Genomic DNA, 22,802 nt, shown 5'->3' with positions numbered 1-22,802 from the left:
ACAAAAAACAAGTGCATGTCAGATTATCTTGGACTTCATGGAGCAAAACAGCTAAGTCTTCAGAGGGAGAAGGTAGAATTCCTGTGATGGAATATAAATGAAAAATAAGCAAAGTTGGTGATTTCAATGAACATTTGTATGGTATGACCTTAATATCCATTTACATTAAAGTAATAAGAGGACATTATGAGGAACTGTATAGATGGACACATGGTAAAGAGAATCCACATTTCTCTCTCAAAAATAAAAATTAAGAAAAAATTAACCCCCTTTAGGCTCTTACATCTCCACATCTTGAAGTTACTGTCTATCAAGAACATTTAGCTTGTTGGATGCAGTAGCACAGCTTTGAGCTCAGAACATGGGAGGCAGAGGCAGGAGGGTACCTGTGAGTTCCAGGCCAGCTAGCCAGAACTACAAAGTGAAGCACTGTCTCAAAAAGCCAAAGAAACAAATCAAAAAATTTCCAAACCCCAAAAAACATTAAGCTTGTTTGTCCATTTCTTTCTACAATTATCTTTTTAAGATAACGATAAGGAAGTTTATATTCACCCGCTGTTAAACTGGCACAACTCTAAAATGTATCAAGAACATTTCTATAAAGGTTGATTAAAGTTTCTAGAAATACTGTTATAAATTCTCTTTTGATCCAGATACTTCTACTTATGACTGATAAAAGTAAGCCACTTGAACCAACCTTCTAACACAGTGTGAGCTGAACCCAGGGTAGTTTCCCCAGTGTCTCACTAAACATTTATATACAGCATTTTGTGCTAATATATTTTTCAATGCCTTCCTTACATACTTAATGGGTGGCTTACTTTTACCAGTCATAGGTAGAAATACCTGAATCAAAAGAAGAATTTATAACAGTATATCCAGAAACTTTAATCTACCTTTATAGAAATGTTATCTATACATTTTAGAGTTGTACCAGTAAGATTAAAAGTTTTCTATGCAAGAGACTCAGCATTTCAACCCTAACTTACTGTTACCTATACATATCCTACATCCCTACCTGACACAGTTCACTCAATAAGCTCTTGTACCTACAGTGCTTTAGCCTATACACGAAACACAGCCTCCTTCACCCATTCACCCCACTCCACATGTCCTTCCCAGGAGAGGAGACCATCACCCCAAAGCTCTTCTTTAGCCCAGCCATTTGTGATGAACCTATCTTGTACTTGCATTCTGTCTTATTTAAAGCAAAACATATGTGACTCGAGATTCTTACCCATATTCTGAGAAGGCCCAAACCATTCCTTTGTGCAAGTTATAGAAATTATTATCTTCCCAAGATGCTTGTCTGACATGTTTGAGAAAATTGTCATAAATTTATAAAAACGAACAATTATGGGTCTTATGCAGGGTGTATACCCTCCGGAAGAATGTGTTATGACCCAGCTCCTAAGAGACAGACAGATCCTTGATAGTGAAAACTGTCTTACTTCCCTGTGAATCCCCAAGAAACCTGTAGGACAGCACACACAGAAGCCATCCAATGATAATATTTGTTCATATTACTAGAATGAACTATTCAGCCTTCACAGATATTACACTGTATTCTTTGATATTAAGATGAGAATTTAAAAGCCTCCTATCTTGAAAAACTGTCCCATAAATGATATGTTAATAAATTCTATACCCATGGCATTAAGTTCATGATCATTCTAGGGGGAAACAAAGGAAATGTATAAAAGCATAATACAAATACACAAAAAAGAGTGGCGAGGAGAGAGATGGCTCACAAGGGCACTGACTGCTCCAGAAACCCAAAGGACACTCACAACCACCTGTTAACTCCAGTCCCAGGGCACCCACTGTCCTCTTCTGGCCTTTGTGGTGCACAAGGTGCACAGACAGACAAACATGGAGACAAAACACACACACAGAAAAATAAATAAGTGAAATACCTGCTCAAATAGACATACACACATGAAAAAGGTATTTTGTTCTTGAGCTAGTAAGATAAATCAGTGGGTGAAGGTACTTGCTATCCAGGCTGGTGACCTGAGTTCAATACCCCAAACCCACTGACTCCAGAGTTGTTCTATGACCTCCACACATGCACCATGGCATGTGCACCCACACATCCACAATAATAATAAACCTTTTAAAATAGCTTTCAAAAGAGTATATAATGTCAATGACAATCCAAGATGTGCGTGTGTTAGTGCAACTGTGTGAGTGCCCGTGTGTGAGCATGCACGTGTGTGGGAGTGGGGAGACAGAGGCTATCCCAGGATAGCCTCAAACTCATAACTCTCTTGCTTCAGCCTCCTAAGTGTTAAGATAATAGGTTTTCAGTTATCTTTATAAAATAATATAGGTCAGTATTTCTTCTAGGCTTGCATAGAAACACTTTTCAAGTCTTAAGCTCTGTATCAATTCATATTCTTGGCCAAACTATTTCAGCAGCTCACTCCAACTTCTAATATTTGCCCACACATTACTCAGAATGGCAACATGCATAGTTATGCGTATTTCTTTAGTTAATCAAAAACCTATTCAATAATTTCATACATTTCCTTAAGTCTCATCTCTTAGCTGAGGGTCAGAGTAAAACAGTAACAAGATCATATGGTGGTGATGCCAATAGTCCTGGCACAAACACTACTACAGTGAAAATGCCTGCTAACTACACTTTACACTGAGAGTTTGTATAAATATATAGATGTCATAATGCCTTGCTACTTCATTTTACGCCCACCTCCCCCAATAAGGGGCCAAAGTCAAGCAAAGGTCTTTAAAAGAAAATTATATTGAAGACAGTCTTCCTATTTTGCCTAAGCGGATTCTGAACTTGGCAATCTTTCTGCATCGGTCTTCAAAGATCTAAGATTATACATCTCACTTTGTTCAGAGGAAATTTTGTTTTTTACTTTGCAATACTGGTAACTGAACCTAGGGCTTTAAGGATGCCAAGTAAGATCACCACAGAGCTAATCTTACCCTCCTTTTTTTTTTTAATTAAATTTTTTATTTTGGACCAAGCATGGCAGCATACACTTTTAATCCCAACACTTGAGAAACAGAGATTGGAAGATATTTTTTGATTTCTAGGCCAGCCTGGTCTACACAGTAAATTCTAGAATAACCAAAGCTAAACAGAGACCTGTCTCAAAATATATATTTCTTTAAATTTTATGTGTTTTGTTTACATGTATGTCACAGTACCATGTGCATGTCTGTTGCCTACAAATGTCACAAGGGAGCATTGATCTTCTGGAACTGGAGTTTAAGACTCCATGTAGGATCTGGGAACCACACCCAGGTCCTTTAAAAGAGCTATTACCGACTAAGTTGTCTCTGCAGCCTTCACCTTAACTTTTTATTTAGATATTCTCACAAGGTTGCATAGGCTGGCCTTGAACTGACTCTGTAGACTAAGCAGGCCCTGAACTTGTGCTCTTCCTGTATGTGCCTCCAAAGGACCTGTGATTACAGGTCTGCACTACCAGACTGGACCAAAGATGGCACTTTTTATTTTGTTTTGGAGACATGGTTTCTCTGTGTACTCTGACTGTCCTGAAACTCACTCTGTAGACCAGGCTAGGCTTAAACTCATAGAGATCCACCTGCCTCTCCCTCCCAAGTGCACCACCATCACCCAGCAAAAAGATGGTACTTTTTAATAAAAAACAGTAATTGCACTTTTTTTCTGAAATACTTCTTTACCTACATATGACTCAATTTTATTAAGCTTTAAAAATCAATGCATTATCTCTTGGTTCTTGCTTCCCAACCGTGTGTGTGTGTGTGTGTGTGTGTGTGTGTGTGTGTGTGTAATAAGTGTAGGCTTAAGTATGAGGGTTAAGACAGAAAGAAGACAGTCAAACTAGAAAGCACAGGTGTGAGCTTCCTTGAGACAATTACTTTTTGTTTTTTGAGACACGGTTTCTCTGTGTGGCCTTAACTGCCTTGGACTCACTCTGTAGACCAGGCCTCTGCCTCTCATGTGTTGTTATTAAAGGCATCTGTCACCACTGCTGGGCTTTAATTTAAAAAAAAATAAAGACAAACAAAAATCTGAATCTTTGTAGCCAGAGATGACCACAAACTCACAGCCATCCACCCACCTCAGTGTCCTGAGTGCTAAGATTCTAGGCATGAGCTCTCTGACCAAATCTGTCAGTCTAGACTCAAGACCTCAAAGCCTTCTGAGGTGTAGTAGTTCACCTTGCAACTGCAGAACTTTTGAGGCTGAGGCAGGAGGGCTGCTATGAGTTTGAGAACAAGGCTATATAACAAAAGTGTCTCAAAATCAAATCTTGGCAACTACACAATCCCACAGTCTAGTATTTTATTACTCCTCAGTTCCTTAAACTTCACAGAAGCAAAGCCTGGCTCCCATCTCAGACTCCCCACTTCTAACTTTACCCACTGCTCCTGGTCATTTACCCGTGCATCACCTGCCTGCACCAGTGCATAATAGTTCAAACCCTGGTAAAACAAATAAGTGGATGCTGTAGAGCTTTTAATGTAAAGCAACTAGTAAGCAATAAAGTAATATCAGACTTTTATTAAGAATGAGAACAGTCCTAACCTACCACTACCCAAAAGAGAAACACATGCATGTGCCCTAAAGAAAGTCAGAATTTAGTGGCTGCGCTTAACTTCCCATAATCAAAATGAGTATACAGCGTGGGGAATAGAAGTGGAAAAGAAAAAGAACAACAGTCCAGCTTGACTCCAAGGACACCTATCTACACGCTCTAAATACAACAGATACAGGCAGAACAGTATCTGTTGTCCTACAATTCCCTTGGTCTACAGGCTCACTACCTTCCACACAGTTCTTTTATTTCTAGAGCTTTAGTGTTCCAACTCTCTGGTCCTTGTGTTTTGCCTCAATCTTGCCCGTTTCTATTACTTGTCTGTCTTATCACAACAGATTTTAGATTTCAGTCTATTATCTACCCCAACATCCTCATGCTTTTCAACAAAACAGTGACAGCAAACAGGGTAGAAGCTATGTGTGCACCGAGAAAGGGCTTACGGCACAGGAGGGTGCGGTCAAAGTATAGTTTTTAAAAGTATACTCAACATTACAGTTCTGTATTTGTGGTTTTATATTTTGTTGTTTCTATTATTAGCAGTACAAGTAGACAAAACCTTGACAGGTAAGATCTGTTAAAAAAAAAAAAAAGAAAAAAAGGACAAAGGAGCTGATGTCAGTAAAGAAAGAAAGACAACACCATGAATAACTCAGGACTGGGGGTGAGGGGGAGTTTATCATAGTTTACTATTCTAATGAAAGAGAAACTACAGAAATCATTTCATCATCTATAAACTAAACTACAGATACAGATTCTCCATTTATAGATTGCTCTGTACTATCCATCTCTAGAAGATAATGAACACATGTCATATTAAGCAATGCTTTTTCTGTAGTATACAGGTTTAGAAAGCACTGCTCATACCTACTTAACCTCTGTGCTCAAAGATTCAGGGGAAAAAATGCATTTTACTTCAAATATATAAGCCTTGTTAAATCATTTTCAGGAGGATGAGTTAGAGACAGACATAAACGCTAGTTATTAAAACACAGGATGGATAGGGGAAGCTTGATTTAAACAAGAAATACCTTGAAAATAAAATAACGATAGCAAAAAAAAAAAAAAAAAAAAAAAAAAAAAGCCACGAAAAAAAAATTTCTAGTATAGGAGCACTAAAAACAAAACAAAGCTATGCCATTGAAACATTTGTGAAGCTCAGAGACTCAAACCTTAAAGATTAAATGAGCAAGAGACAACAAAAGTGAATGAAATGAGCAAGTTGAGGTCAAAGAACGATCAGAATGGAAGGACACGCAACACAAGAAATGGAGCTATTAACGTGGAGCCACTCGGGCTTCCTCCAATAAATAGAGATCTTGGGCCATTTTCTGTCTTCACCATTCTGTCAAATTTGTGGCAACTCTGTTTCTGTTTTCTAATAATTGAAGGAAAAGACACAACTAAATTAAAGGTGTAGATATTTGAGGGCAAATATGGCTGGTAACATAGCACTTCGTTTAAAAAAAAAAAAAAAAAAAAAAAAAAACAGGGAAAGCTAAATAGCCAACCATAAAACCTAAAAGCATGTATTTTCAAAGGCCAAGTGGGAAACTGTAGAAATTGTTACTCATATGGAGAAAGGAAGTAGAATTGATGGAAAGGAAAACGCTACTGGAAGTAGGGGTGGCAAGGGGGGCCGGGTACATTACCTGCTCTCACTGCCGGGGTTAGTGCCATTAAGGCCCATACGGCAGAGGCAGGCAGAGGCTCGGGCGGAAGACTTCGGGCAACTGGAGCCCCCAAATGGAGTTGAAGTACATGCACTTGAGCGAGGGAGCTATCGGGGGCATCCTCCGAGGCGGGGATGGGAAAGACGGAAAGATACGAGGGGTGGGGGTGGGGGTGTGATGCCCAGGGAAGCAGCAACGTTAGGGCGCAAGCTGCACGTTGAGAGGTCGAGCAAGCTCTGAAGGTGAAAACGCCCTGCACCTTACCCCGGTGGGAGGCAAAGGTGGCTTTACCTGCGGTGGCCGTGGGGGCCGGTTCGCTTCTCGCTGTCTCTCCAGCACCAGTTCCCCTCCTTCTACGCAACCTAACTTGATGCGCTTGCCCGCCCCACACTCTCATTGGCTAAAATCCACTGCCACTCAACCAAAGGCGCAGAGACGCAAAACAGCGCAAGGGCGGGACTAGAAGAAGCTCCCTTCCCCCGCAGGTTAGGTTGAGAGTGCACAGAGAGGCCTATCCGGTTTCTAGGGCCAAGACCAAGCCTGCAGCTTGCCTGAAAACGAAGGTGCAGGAGAGCAATCCTGAGGGTTGATTCTTGACACCCACACCGCTCACATATCCGAGTAGAACTCCAGGGAGGTGTTCTGCACCACGCCAGCTCCGCCTCCCTCTGGAACCCCTGTCTTCCGGCGGCCCTGTCACTCCCTCCCACTCCTCAATACAAGATGCCCAGGCACTAATAGGGGGTTGAGGGGGTGGGGAGAACAGTTGTTAGGGATTCAGACTTTCGCCTTTCCAAGATAAGACACTATGTGCTACAATCCAGGAAGCTGGCTTGCATGCCTGACACTTCTGCTTCCATAAAGTTAGCTCAGGTGCCTCTAACAATTCTCTGGCTCAGTGCCCTCCAAAATACACACCCAGTCCTACCCCCATCTTTTTCTCCAGGCAGTCCATTTGACTTAGCCATCACTGTTCATTCCTGGTATCGCGAAGCAGACTAGCACCATAGTGAGGGTATCCAAGCTTATCTTTCCCAAATTACAAATCAGCTGCTTCACTCAGAACCACTCCACTCTGAAAAAACACGGAAATCTTATTTTCTCTGTACTCTCGGCTCAGAACCAGAAAAAAAGACCAACTTGAACTTAGACCTGCTACATTTAAAGACCCCAGTGCTACCTACCACTAGACAGGCCAGGAACACTCAGACTGTAGTCGTACTAAGGCTTCCCTATTCACTTTGGCTCTGAAACCGCCTTCGTACTTAGCATCCAATTAACTGCCAAGTCCTACTGACACTACCGCAATGTACCAAAGCAGACTTCAGAGCCCGCAATGCGCTATATAAGTCAACCACTTTGTATAGAGGAGAAAGCCGAGCCATGGAAGGATCCAACTAAGAACCAAGTAACAAAGTCGCGGCTTCTAACTCGGCTGCCTTCTCTTTGTGCAGCTGCTTATATAGAAGTCTCGAAATTGATCTTTCTTCCTTCCAATCCATCCTGTCATCACATTCATTCCCTAGTTCACAATTTGACTAAATGAACTTCATACTTAAAAACTTTTAAAGAAGGCCTGTTACTTTTGTAACTAACTCTATGAGGCAAGCCTATAACGCCAGCACTCGAGAGGATACGGAGGGTGAAAAGAACAAAAATGACACGCCTTGCCTTTTTTGTCCTAGTTTCCACTGTTATTTGATATATATACATTTACATGCCAGTCAAAATGTCAAGTTACTATTGCTGTATTTTTTCTCATATGGATCTAGTCAATACTGCTGCATTCAAATTGTATACCATCCTTCATTTCCTGCATCAAGATCTTATGTCCTAAGACTTCCAGCTCTTCTTTCATTACCTCAACTCTGAGTCAAGGCCACACAGTACCTGATCCAGATTACCTTGGAACCCCCTACTGCATCTCGAGATTGCCACAAACTCATGGTGAATCTCCTGCCTTGGGCCCCCTACTGCTGAGATAACAGCCATAATTTCTGGATTACTGTAACCAGTTATCTAAACATTTATGGAGTAGACAGTATACTACTAAGAAATAGTATTAGATACCTAAAAAAAAAATCCCTACCCATCAGCATGATGGTATATGCCTGTAATTCTAGCACTTGAGAAGCGGAGGCAGGAAGATCATGCATTCAAGACTAGCTTTGAGTTAAATGTGATCCTGTTTAAAAAAAAAAAAAAAAACAACACAAACAAAAACAAGACACAGGGAGAGAGAGAAGAGAAGGAGAGAGATATAATCCCTATTCCTATTAGATGTGTATATATGTGGGAAGAAGGTAAACAGTAGGCACCATAATAAAAACACCAAGCAGGCAAAGAAAAAGTATAAACACTTATGATACAAGAGCAAGGGCCATTGCGGGGGCCTGAGAAGGGAATTCACTTAGGAGAAAAAGATCAGGACGTGGTTTCTTAAATTGTAAGAGATAGGCTAAAGTGGACCATATGAAAGGAATATCAAGCAGCAGAGACAGTGGGAGGGAAGGCAAAACAAAGGCATGAAAATGAAAAGCAGTATGTGTCACATAGTTCTGTAGTTCAATCTGCCAAAGTGTAAATCACAGGAAACAAGAGAGATAAAGTTGAAGGCTAGGTAAGGTCAGATATCAGAGAGCTGCGTTCTTCCAGGTAAACAGAAATCCACAGAAATAAACGAATGACTCCGGTCTCTGTGGGCATACCTCCTTTGTTTTTGGACCACCTTTTAAACCTTCTTAATTTTGTGACCCACCTGATAACCTTCCAATAAATTCCTTTTCTGAATCCTACCTAACAAGATGATTAAGGTGTGAATTATAGCAATGTGATTCAAAGTAGGATGGAAGGAACAGGACCCAGACCAGAAATACTGATATAAAATTAGGAGGACATGGAATTTAACTATCCTAAATGCTGTTTATATAGCTTGTCAAATTGTGATATTTAATGGCTGCAGAAAGTCCAGTTTGGTGACAGATTTAGAGTTGTCCTAACTCTAAATGGTGGTAGATATAAGAAGATTAAGAAATGTGAGCACTAGACCAAAGTGTGAGAAAAACTGTTCTAGCTGGGCATGGTGGTGTAGGCCTTTAATCTCAACACTTAGGAGGCAGGTGGTTCTCTTTGAGTTGGAGGCCAGCCTGATCTACATAGGGAGTTCTAGGACAGCCAGGGCTACATAGAGAAACACTATCTTAAAAAAATGAGGCAAACAAACAGGAAGAAAAATTGCTTTATTACCATTAAATGGAGACTAGAAAATGTTGTGTCTATGAGAAATTGGAGAAACCAGGATTTCACTAGATAGCCCGGAACTCACAGAGATCCACTTGCCTAGCTTTGGGAGTTAAAACAGTACATTAGGGTGCCACCATACCTGGCCTCCCTGGGTCCATTTTAAACAAAGTAGCTGATATAAGAAATATATATATCCAAAATGGAGAAATTCAGATTTTTCAAAAGTTATAATATAGAGTTGTATGTAAAAATCTGTATGTTTAAGTGTACACAACTAATTAATACTATGATGACTAAACAAAACACTCAGCTGGAGGCCAAAGCAGTTTGAAATAGAAGGCAAGAGCTAACAAAAAGTGGACATTAAAATTTAAGGATCAGAATGAGCTATGCTAACTTAAGAAAACAGAGAAGGAAGAGCTAGAGGAGCGATGTGGAGGATGAAGAGTAGTTAATCATATCCATTGGAGGGTATGGAGCAAGGCTTTGGTTAAGAGCCCTTGCTGCTCTGTCAGAGGACTTAGGCTCAGTTCCCAGCACCCACATGGTGGCTCACAACTACTCAACTCCAGTTTTAGGGGATCCCACCCTCTCTTTTGGCCTCTGAGGGTACCAGGCACATAAGGTCGCAGAAAATGGCCCAGCCCTTACATATCTTCCTCCTGGTTTCAAGGCAGCAGTCAGGATCCTTGGACACCTGGAGACTGGGTTTCACTTTGGCTCACAGCTCTCCTTTTCCTCCTATATTCTCTTCTTACAGATGTCTAATTCAGTATACAGCTCCAATCAGTATTCATTCTTTTCTTCAATGAATGACCTCCATGTTTCACGCCCTTCATATCTACCTCTGACCCAGCTGCTCTATCTAACTTACTCAACACTCCTTGGGATCTTCTCCAATGTCTCACCACCACACATAACCGTCTTCCAGCAACCTCCTGTCCAGTCACAGCCAGAAACCAGGCATTACCTCCCACATTCAACATTTAAAAAAATCCCATCTTCTAAACATCCCTCATTTTATCATCTACTTTCTTTGCTCTATTGGCTCAAGTTAACACTGGACCACTGTGACTCTCTTATAACCGATTCCTTCTTGTCTATTTAATCCTCCCACAGCTTCACATGGCACTGAAGGAACTGAACCCAGGGACTCTCCTACTGAACTACACCTGCCCTTTAACAAGCCTGAAACAATTATCTTGAGGAAAATGAGGCACAGAGAGATTAATTTGTCCAATATCACAGAGCTAGTAAAACAGTGTCAGATTGAAATTTAGGCAATGTAACTTCAACCACCTTAATATACTGTGTCCTACATATGTAACCTACTACAAATTCTCTCTTAGCCAGGCATGATGGTTTATGGCTATAATCCCAGCAGCACTGGGCCACAAGTAGAGTTCCAGGCAAACAGGATTACAGAGAAAAACCCAATCTCAAAAACCGAAAGCAACCTAATAATCAAGAGTCTCTCTTAATAGCCTTTTAAGTAGAGATGGGATAACCAATTACATAATTTTTGATGTTTATCCCTCCCCCATTAGAATTCTTCAACTGGAAAGAGTATTTATAACTTGTCATGGTGGTAATGGGCATTCGATGTACTTTGGTGAAGAGTGTATTAAACTTCCAGTCAAAGGTGTGAGTGAAACTTCAAAGGTCATGTGGAGGTTTCTGAACTGAACAACAAAAACAAATGTAAGGATCTGCTTCCCTCCAAAAACATTCAGAAAAGGCATCATAAAATCATAAGTATCTTCACTTTTTAGGACCAATAGCAGACACCGCTTTACCTAGAGCAAAAGACATAGGGCTTGAGAGATGGCTCAGGAGCATTGGTTGCTCTTCCAGAGGAACCGTGTTCAGTTCCCAGCACACAGAGGCAGCTCAACTGTCTGTAACTCTAGTTCCAAGGGGTCCAACACCCTTTTTCTGGCCTCCACAACCACTAAACAAGCAAAGTGATGCAGGCAAAACCCATATACATAAAATTAAAACCAAGAGGGCACACACACACACACAAAAGACTTCTATGGTGCGGTGATGACTACCAAAAGCAAGAAAGCCTCAGTGATCTTTTTCAGGTCTAGAATGGTGACAGTGGTAACAGCTGAAGGTGGTGGCAAAAAGTGAATTTCAACAGTATAGACCCCATAAAGCGTGAATTTTTTTTAAGTCAATCTCATTGCAGTTTTCTCTTAAACAGTTAAAACTGGTGTTTAGGCCAAAGATTGGAGACAGAAACCAAGTGCAATCTTGTCTTTAAGGACCTTTGCCCTTAAAGTAAACTCAGACTGATTCTGAAGGAATCCCTCTTCACTGGTTTAAGGATACAGGAGGAAAAATATTATGCTATGGACAGGTTTGATGGTAAGTGGGAAAAGGAGATTGCCACTCAAGGTCAAAAACCTGAGTTTGACTCATAGAACCCATGTACAGGAGAAAACGGACTGCACACGCATGTCCTGTCCTCTACATACATCAGACACATGCATGCACACATGATATAAACACTCACATAATTATGCTGAGTTCCAGAGGAGAAATCTAACTTGATCAATATAGCTGCTGACACCACTGCTGTGTCATTCAATGTAAATAATGACATACGCTGTTTGGGTGACAGCCCTGGTCTCTACCTCCATGAAACCTGGCTTTCCTTATTTTAAATAAACCATGTTCCTTACATTTGTTCAGCATGGGAGAAAATGTAACTGTTTACTTAATTCAATTACATACTATAAAACCAGCCATTTCAAAGTAATCCTAAACAGTAAAAGATAATATAAAATGCTTGGCACATAGCAGGCAAATAAAGAGGAATTTATTCCTTAGCCAATATTTTAAATATTTTAAAATAGAACCAAAGTTTGTATCATACAAAATTATTGGATGGTAGTGTGGAATGCTTTTAATACCATCACACAAGAGGCGGAGGCAGGTTGATCTCTTGAGTTCTAGTCCAGCCTGGTTGATAGAGGGAGTTCCAGGTCAGCCAGGGCTACAGAGAAACCCTGTCTCAAACAAAACAAAAAACTGGGGGCTGGAGAGATGGCTCAGCAGTTGAGAGCACCAACTGCTCTTCCAGAGGCCCTGAATTCAATTCCCAGCAACCACATGGCGGCTCACAACCATCTTTAATGAGATCTGATGCCCTTTTCTGGTGTGTCCGAAGACAGCTACAGTGTATACATATAATAAATAAATATTAAAATAAATATTTTTAAAACCCCAAATAACAACAACTCATTAGAGACTTAGCAGAGTTGATCTGCTAAGCAGAATGATGGGAAACCAAACATACCTCACAGCTGGAGAAGCAGGGCGAAGAGAGACTCTGGTACTAACATCAGAAAGGGCAGGACTTCCTTCAAAAGACCTAGCACTAGCATCTAGGGCACCACCGAAGAACTCAATGCATCGTTTCTGCATCTTCAGGAATATCTCAGCGTCTACTGTTTTATACTGTAAATATCAGCATCTACTGTTTTATACTGTAAATATCCTATTTACTTCACAAAACCCTTTTGTGGTAATTAATTCCTTAATTTATTAGGATGTCCCTTACAGCTCTCAGGCCCATCTCCAGCAGACTGAGACTCTGTCAGCTTTCAGAAGGGGGAACCACCAAACCGCTACAGACTTCTTTTTAAAGATTTATTTTACTTATGTGAGTCCACTGTCACAGTTTTCAGACACACCAGAAGAGGGCGTCAGATCCCATTACATATAGTCGTGAGCCACCATGTGGTTGCTGGGATTTGAACTCAGGACCTCTGGAAGAGCAGTCAGGTGCTCTTAACTAAGGAGTCATCTCTCCAGCCTTCTACAGATTACTTAAATGCCTCATTAAAAAGAGGGGGAAAAAAGTTCCGGGCAGGAGAGATGGCTCAGCAGTTAAGAGCACTGGCTGATCTTCCAGAGGTCCTGAGTTCAATTCCCAGCAGCCAGCCACATGCCTTCTTCTGATCTGTTTAAAGACAGCTACAGTGTACTCAGAAATAAAATAAATAAATCTTTTCTGAAAAAAGTTCCTTAACAGTACAAAAGACAGGTAAAAATTCTGCATATTATAGAATCCACGTGTAATTAAAGGGCTGACTCAATATGTGCCAGCAAAAAGGGTCTTTTTAAAAAGTTCATTATTTGTAAGGATGAAGGGGCTGGAAAGGGGTTCAGCAGTTAAGAACATATACTGTTCTGGCAGTTCCCAGCATTCATAGAAAGTGGCTTACAACTCCATCCCCAAAAGGCTGTGACACCTGACCTCCATGTGCAACCTGAACTCTGTACATTCCTACATACAACACAGACACACACGTTAAAATAAATATTACAGAAAGAAAAAAATAGTATAGAAGAGAAACAAGGAAGAATGAAACACTGAAATTCTGTCTCCTGGAGTTTTTTAGTCCCTAGTTTAAAAAAAAAAAAAGTCCCTAGCCACATCAGGCATGTGTCACACACACTCTTTAAAAGCCAGCACTTAGGAGGAAGAGGCAGTCTCAGATGTCTGTGAGTTCAAGGACAGCCTGGTTTACATTGTAAGTTCCAGGAGAGCCAGTATATGTAGTAACCCTGTCTCCAAACCTCCTACTTCCCTAAAAATCAAAAACAAAACCCCAAGAAAAGGAAAGAAGAAACTTCATAAATAAATGTTCAGAGACAGCACTGGCCTACCACATGCAAGGCCTTGGGTCCCACACCTATACAGTACCACACAAAAATAGTGTATTCCAAACCCTGAAGGATTCACAACTGCTCAATAACCTGCCTGCCCTCTCAAATGAATTTACACGTCAATTACATGGGGCTGGAAAGATGACAGCTCAGCAGTTAATAGCACTGGTTGCTCTCAGAAAGGCCCTAGTTTGGTTCCCAGTACACACAAGACAGCTCACAACCAGCTACAACTCCAGTTCCAGGGGATCCAACACCCTCTTTTGGCCTCCTTGGGCATCAGGCATGCACGTGGTCACATACATATATGCAGGCAACATTCATTCATACAGATTATTATTTGTTTTGGTTTTGATTTTTCAAGACAGGGTTCTTTGTGTAGCCCTTCCTGGCTGTCCTGGAACTCACCAGGTAGACAAGGCTGGCTTCAAACCCAGAGATCTTCCTGTCTCTGCCTCCAGAGAGCTGGAATTAAAGGCATGTATCAACACCGCCTGGCTACATAAACTTTTAAATTCAATTACTATGGCTGAGGGTGCAGTTCAGTAGTAGCGTAAGATCCTAAGTTCAGCCTCTAAATACACCAAAAATAAAAGGAATTTACTTACTATATAACTTTTCTTGGAGTGCTACTGACCTAGTGCCATAGGTTATAAAATAAACATGGTGGCATTCCCAGCATTCAGAAAGATGAGGCAGGAAGACTGCAGAAAATTGCAAGACAGGGTCTGGAAAGATGGCTGTGGTTAATGGCACTTGCTGCTCTTGCAGAGGGCCTGGACTGGATTCCTAGTACTCTAGTTCCAGGGGATCTGACAAATTCTTCTGGCCTTCCAGAAACCTACATGCAAGTGGTGCATATATACTTAAGGCACAGAAAAATACAACACAATAAATCTTTAAAAAGAAAAACAAGCAAACAAACAAACAAAACAAAAATACCCAAGCCAGTGTAGGTTATTTAGTGGTTCCAGACCACAAAAGGTTGTGTTTGTGCTGGAGATAGGTGTTCGTGCGCTGACAGCTCAGTGTCATAAAGCACTTAAGCACAAGCAAGACCACAGCAGCACCACCTAACAAGCCAGGCCTCCTGCAAGGGTCTGTGATTCTAGCTCCCTCTTCTGGCCTTTGTGAGTGTACAGCACTGCTATAGGTGTGCATAGACAAATACAGACACACATACACATACAGAGGTAAATGAATTAAAAAAAAAGTGCCAGGCGTGGTGGTACATGCTTTTAGTCCCAGCTCTTGGAGGTAGAGGCAGGTAGATTCTCTGTGAGTTCAAGGCTAGCCTGGTCTACATAATGAGTTAAAGGACATGGCAGGGTTATGTGAGACTGTCTCAAACACACAAATAATAAAATACATTTAAGAACACTAATGTTATTTTTAAAAAGTTAAAGACTCTCAGAACAAAAAGGTCATTATGGGACTACTTTACTAGACTGTTGGGGAATTAACAAAAAGTTTATCATGATCACATTTTAGGTGCTGACATATGGGAAAGGATACAATCCCAGAAATTATTTCTAAGTAATTTCTGAACTACTGAACTGTCATTTCCCAATGAAGTTATATATTACAAGTTTCTCTGGAGATAGGCAGATGAAATAAAATCAGGTATATTTCACTTTTTCAACAATAAAGAGAATTTATTAGTAATTATGTACACTAATAATTATTTTGAACATCTTTTCAAATAAACTAGTTTGATCATATACTGATAACCTGAACTCGAAGAGGGTAGAATTCTAAGTTTCCCAAACTGTTCCACTGCTAAGAATATACTCTTGGATCTATTCCTGCTGAAGATGAACATGAAACAATTATTTATGCCAGGTTCATTGCTATCTATGCCATTCTGAGTTTTCTGGATTTTTTGGGTGAGGTATAGACTGGACTCCAGGGCCTTGTGTACATTAGGCAAGTGTTACATCCACAGCCCCTCCCACTGGACCTTAGATAACAGGATAACATGCCATTAATGGAGAGAATTTAAGTGTTTCTGCTTTTTAAAGACTTGCTACAATCTGAAGGCTAAATATAATTTAGGTTAAACAATGCTTCATGTGACATTAAACAACTCAGGGATCCTGCTGAAGGACAGGAAATAATGATCAATTAAAAAGAAAAAGGTAAGAAAAGGAAAAGGCTGGGTACAGTGGTATAGACATGTTTTGCTAATATTTAGGGACGATGAGGAGTTCGAAGCCAGTCTCAGAATTATAAAACAGAGTTCAATGCTGGTCTGTCCTATATCATTTTTGTCTCAAAAACAAACAAACAAACAAACAAACAAAAAAAAAACCCCAAAACACTCACAGAAAGCCAAGCTTCTCCTAGTCCTTGATGAAAAGCTATAGGCAATTAATGACTGCTAAAAGGGGTAGACAAGACCGTCTAAAGATGAGCCTCAAGGGTTAGCCAATGCCTAAAAGCTAGTTCTGAGTCCATACAATACAAGCAATGCTGAATGGACTCAGTAGGTTTAAACTCACAGGTATACAGACAGACACACACACACACACAATAATAATAATAATTTAAAAAGACAATAATGTGAAGGAGCAGGAGGGAACAGGAGGTACCGGAAGGGAGAGAGGAAGGATGGAAATTATATAAATACAGTGCACAGCATGAAATTATCAAAACCTACAAAACTGCTCAGAGCAGCTTAAAAAAAAAACCTCAGGTACTAACATGCTCTGTAACTTCAACTGTAAACATAAGACAAATACACAAGAATTTTACTTTTGGGTTTTGGGAGCTTTTTAGGTATTATTGGAATTTAACCCACTACTTTGGATGTGCTCGGCAATCATTCTACCAAGTTATATCCCTCACCTCTTACAATGAAAAATTTAAAACGTAGAGGAAGAAAACAGAAAAAGAGCTAAATTTGATCCCATAAATACACATAAAACAAAACTGTGAGGTTAAAGGGGAAAAGGTTGTCTAGGACCACATATGGAATTCAGTAAACAGATAAAGTTTTCAGGTGACAGAAAATAGCTGCTGTCTGTTACATAGAAATAAGGCCATCACTTGGGCATTAGACATCCACTGAATCACAGGATTGGCACATGAAGACAAAAAATGAACAAAAAAGAAAAAAGAAACTCCTAAGAGGAAGACCATGAATGATGCAGAAATCACTGTAGCAGGAACAAAGACATAACTAAAAAGACACAGGAAGCAGCAGCACCTACCCATGAGCCAAATGCCAAAGAAAAAGAGCAACCACCACAATGGCCCCAGAAGAACTGGGGGAGGTCAGGACCACAGGCAGAGCATGTGCTGACTTCTACTGGGGAGCCAAGGCTTCAGGAAAGAGGTTTTGATTTTTATTTTTTCTTTCCTCCCAAGTATTATGCTGAATTTAAGCTCTGAAGATAAAAGATTTCAGGGCTGTGGATAAATACTTTCACAAAGCCATTTAACATTCATCTGAATTTGTTAGTTATCCTGTGGATAAAATCATTAAAACGTATTCTTTCAATAACAGGAACCCTCCAAGTTAACCCTCGGACAGGATTGCATAAGCAAATTCTCTTTTCAAAGGTGACTATATATATATATCTATAAAGGTTTCCCTTAAAGAACCCCCTCACCACCCTCCATGACCTAACAGAAACAGCTCCTTCTCACGAAATGTCATTTTTAACACAGAATGCTGCCCCAGTGGGTATCCTGTCCTATCATTCAGGAGTACTGACAGAAAAAGTTGTCCTATGAAACAGGAGATGTGTGTTTCCTGGTAATACAAAATCAGCTCAGCAGACATATTCCCCATCCGTTTCTAAAAGGATCTGGCCAGTTAGAAAACTAGGTGTGGGGGGGGGGGGGGGGAGTCAAAGAGCTGGCTTCAGGGATCAAACATTGAGAAGACATGAGCTATGCTAGAACCTATATATTCCTCCAAATCCTTTATTCCTGCTCTTCTGTTTTCAGCTTTAAACCTTTTGTGAGCCTTTTCCTCTTTTATTTGGCGTGGGGAGGGTTCAGAGGACTGAACCCAGGTTTCTCTGTCTCCGTGCCCCCACCCCCTTCTCTCTTCACTGACCAGTGAATCCCTTGCCCTGTCTGGTAGAGTCTTTGACAAACCACTGTTACTTCTAACAGCTTTTAAGAAGAATTATGCTGTTTCTTATCATAATCTTTATTATCTTAAAGGCTGGAATAACTCTAAAAAAGTTCAAGTAATGTTTTCCATTTTCAAGGTTTTGGTAGTAGTGAATTTACTCCGAGAATTTAGTAGGTAGACATGAAGACCAGGACTCCAAAGTCATTCTCCGTGAACAGTGAGTTGGAGACCAACCTGGACTCTGAGAGACTGTCTCAAAACAAAACAAAACAAAACAAAACAAAAAAGCCCACAAAAACCATAGATAAACAATCAGAGGTTGTTGTTGTTGGATCCCTCACCTCAAGAGTCCCCCCCCCAGCCCCCCAAAGGCCAGCATTACTAAAGAATGTCACCCAAGGAAAAACAAGTTAGCAAAAAAGAAGTTGCCCACTTCCTGCCCTAAGAAATTGACTACAACTTGTGGTGGAACCTGCTGGGTGACCATTAAAGGACATTTCTAGGCAGAAGACACTCTGTAATTAAGAAGACAATATCCCAGCAGAGGCCGGAGGTGCGTGCCTTTAATCCCCGGCAGAGGCAGGAAGATCTCTGTGAGTTAGAGGCTAGCCTGGTCTACAAAAGGAAAGCAGACAGGGTTTCAAAAGAAACAAACAACAGCTACAACAAACGAGAAACCTTCCATTTGAAAACCCACTCTCTAGAATCTGATGTGCCCCCAAAAAACGACTTCAGCCAGTACGAGAATCTCGAGTTAACAAACTTAGAACAGAGATCCTGTGGATATCGAAGGCAGAATGCAGCAAACTTGATAGAGCAACTTCCCCACTTGAGTCTGAGATATCTCACTACGTCTATCCTTTCAAAGATTACGTAGTTTAACAGCCAAACTAATGTCTCACTTTGCAAAGACGGGTTCACTAGGTACCTCTTCTGGGTAGCTTTTAACGACGTCAGGACTGCCCCTTAAAGAGGCGCTGCTGCGTTTGCACAGCTGCAGTAACGGCAGGCATGTTTTTTTTTTAGACACCAAAACCAGGTAAATTAAAAAAAAAAAATTTTTTTTTAAATAATATTCGCTAAGAGGCAGTCCTCTCCTAGTGAAGAGTTTACATAATGTGTCAGAAACCCAAAGAACTCTGCAGACCTGTCAAGTAAGACACAAGACTTGAGCTGTTTCCCCATCACCTCTACTTTGCAACAGCCCCACATAATAAATCCGCACACGTTTACCCCAGGCTTTCCTACCCACGTTTACTAAGACATTAAAGATGGGAGAGGAGAAGGGGGAAGGAAAAAAAAAAAAAAAACCAAAAACGAGCCAAACAAAATAAAACCCTGGCCTCACTTCTGACTCTAACGTATGGAGTAACCTAACCAAGCAGGGGAGTTTTTCATCTTGTGAAGGAGGAAGGAGAACAAGGCAACTGTCTCGAATGTGCGCCTCGCCCAGCAGTGCAATGACAAGCACCGAAACTCCACGCTGGCCCCAGCTGCTCCCTCGCGGCCCGTCCCAGCACAGCCCCGCGGCCCAGACGGTCCCCAGCGCCTGCCTCTCACAAAGGAGAGTGGTTCAGCCCCGAGCATCCCGCACTTGATCACTCAGAGCTGCACCCGCATGGGTGCGAGCGAGGACCTTGTTACCCCACCCACTACCCGCCCAGGCTCCGACGAGGCTTGGTGGAGCCGCGCGTGCCGCAGGCTTACCTGAGCCAGTCCTGCAGCTTCCTTCCCCGAGCAAGAGTTGCAACCCACTGTCCGGGAGAACAAGGCGCCTTCCGGCGGAGCTCGGCCAGCCCTCGCCGCAAGCAAGCTTGCTAGTCCTCCATGCTCCTGGGCCCGCCCACCGCCCGCTGCCCACCAATGGCAAGGCTGGAGCCGGGCGCCATCCAGGAAGTCTCGGAAGAGTGGGCGGGCCTGAGGCTGGGAAGGGTACGTAGGCAACCGCAGATATGCCTGATTGGAAATAGGAACCGGCGGCGGACTGGCAGGACCGGCCTCTGACCCCCACCACCGGGGGCGCTCCAAACCAGGACAGCACCTGCTACCTGTCTCGAGAGGCCATCTTGGGTCGAGTGATCTCCCATGATTACTTACTGGAATGTGAAGGCCCTTTTGGAATTCTGTTGGTCCAGCCCCTACATGCCCTCCTCTTGTGTACTCAGGATACCTGTCAGTCAGGGTGAGGAACTCAGGGAAAATGATGAACGTGACTGGAAACAAGCCTCACTACCCTCTCTTAAATGTAGGAATGATGCTGGTTTATCAAAGAAGCCAATAACCAGTTTTTCGAATGGCACTTCCTAGGGTGATCCTTCACAAGCAGGATTAGCACCACAAACGACACACGTTATAAAGCCATTCTACTTGCTAATCAGTGCACGTTACGGATTTTCCAGTATTAGTGTTTTTTGAGACAGGGTCTCTATCTCCAAGGCTGGCCTCATTGTAGTATTTAAGGCATTAGCTACCACGCCCTAACCCGGTGTTCTGATTTTAGCAACCCAAAAATCTGAGTCATTTAATACTAGTGGTAGTAACAGGAGTGAGGAATTTCACTTAAAAAGCAAGGGACCTTAAATTCACCAATAGTTCCAAACAACTCACGAATACACAATGGGCAAACCAGACTTAGCAGAGGGACACTGACAAGAGTCATTTATTCGGGAAAGAAGCAAAATTTCATCATAGGCGAAACTACACTGAGAAAGGTGTTCCTGCATTTTCTAAAGTTCTGCCGACTACATTTCCACACACACAAAAAATTTTGTTGTTGTTTACTTAAATACCAGTATTAGAAAACTCAAGGAAGCTTGAGCAACACGGCAAGACCCACAAAACTTGTTTTTAAAGAGATTTATTGCAGTGCATGCCTTTAATCCTAGGATTTGGAAGGCAGATACAGGCTGATCTCTGGTCTACAGAGCTAGTTCCAGAACAGCCAGGGCTACAAAGAAAAAATCTTTTTCTATTGTATTTTTAATTATGCGTATGTTCATGAGCACTGGTGGGGGCAGAGAGCAGAGGTGTGGGTTCTCCAAGGGACGGAATTACAGGGTACTATGAGAGATACCACATGTGTGGCAGGGAACTGAACTCTGGTCCTCTGTATGACCAGAACATGCTCAACATCTAAGTCATGGCTCTCACCCCTCAAAAATCTTTAGAATACATTTTTTTCAAGAGTTATTTCAACACTTAAAATAATTTCTCAAGCAGTTAACATAGCTGTGCCCATACCTTTAATTCTAGCAGTAGGTAGACAGAGGCAGGTAGATCTCTGAGTTGAAGGACAACCAGGGCCAGGGCTACTCAGAGAAATCCTGTCTTAAAAAACAAAACAACAGGGCTGGAGAGATGGCTCTGCGGTTAAGAGCATTGACTGCTCTCCCAAAGGTCCTGAGTTCAAGTCCCAGCAACCACATGGTGGCTCACAACCATCAGTAATGGGATCTGATGCCCTCTTCTGGTGTGTCTAAACACAGCTACAGTGTACTTATATATAATAAGTAAATAAATCTTTAAAAAAAAAACAAAACAACAAAACTAAAGGGAGTTGTATCAATATTTTATGAGGAGATATGACTATATGGAACAAAATCTGTGGGTCAAATTCTTTCCTAGCTCTAAATATTTTTACATATTTATATATATAAATCTCTATAAATTTGTTAGGATTTACCAGAATAATCTGTGTGTACATGCAGAGAAGTTTAATCTCAGTTATTAATGGTTTCATAATAAGAGCCTATTATCCTTCTGGTTATTTTCTGGTACAGAATGTAAGACCTACCAACAAAGGAAGTCATTATAAGCATTGTAGGAAGCTGGAGTGTCTGATCCAGTGATTTCTGCTAATTACACTGATTTGTTGCTATAAATTATATGATTTTCAGAGTTCATGATTTCAAAAGCTAATTGATACCCAAAATGTCTCATAATTACCATTCAGCATGTAGGGTTGGGAGATGTTTCTGTATTAATTCATGATCACTTGACTCAGGTCAAGAATTTATAGTCATTTTTTTTCCTGTTTCTTTTCAAAATGACAAAAATACCAAGTATAGAAGGTTATAAAATATAATAGAATTAGATGCAAGAATTAGGCTTTTTTTATGTTCCACAAAATAATAATAATAATAAAAAAAGTTAGACTGGTTCCCTTTCATCACTTCCAGGGTAACAGCTGTAGGTAAAATACTATCTTCAATCAATTCTCCAATGCTTCTGAGTTGCTAAAAAAAAAAAAAAAAAAAAGAACAGTAAAGAAAAACTTTTCAACAGAAACTACAACACTGATGTGTGTTGGCACATTTAGTACTCAGGTGGCTAACACAGAAGGATCAGGAGTTCTAGGACACCCTGGACCACCTAATCAGACTAAAAAGAGAAACTAAAGAAAATGAAAGTACTAAATTATATTCGCAGTTCTGTGCCTGGTTAAAAAAAGGCCAGGCTGAATATAAATTCAACAACCACTAAACCTTTGTGAAATGTGGTGGGGTTAAAACCCAAGGACCAGAAGCTTAACCACCACAATGGCCAAATGTCTTCTCA

This window comes from Micromys minutus (genome assembly GCF_963924665.1).
Source record: "Micromys minutus genome assembly, chromosome: 12".
Classification (NCBI taxonomy): domain Eukaryota; kingdom Metazoa; phylum Chordata; class Mammalia; order Rodentia; family Muridae; genus Micromys; species Micromys minutus.
Note: the sequence above shows the minus strand (reverse complement) of the source record.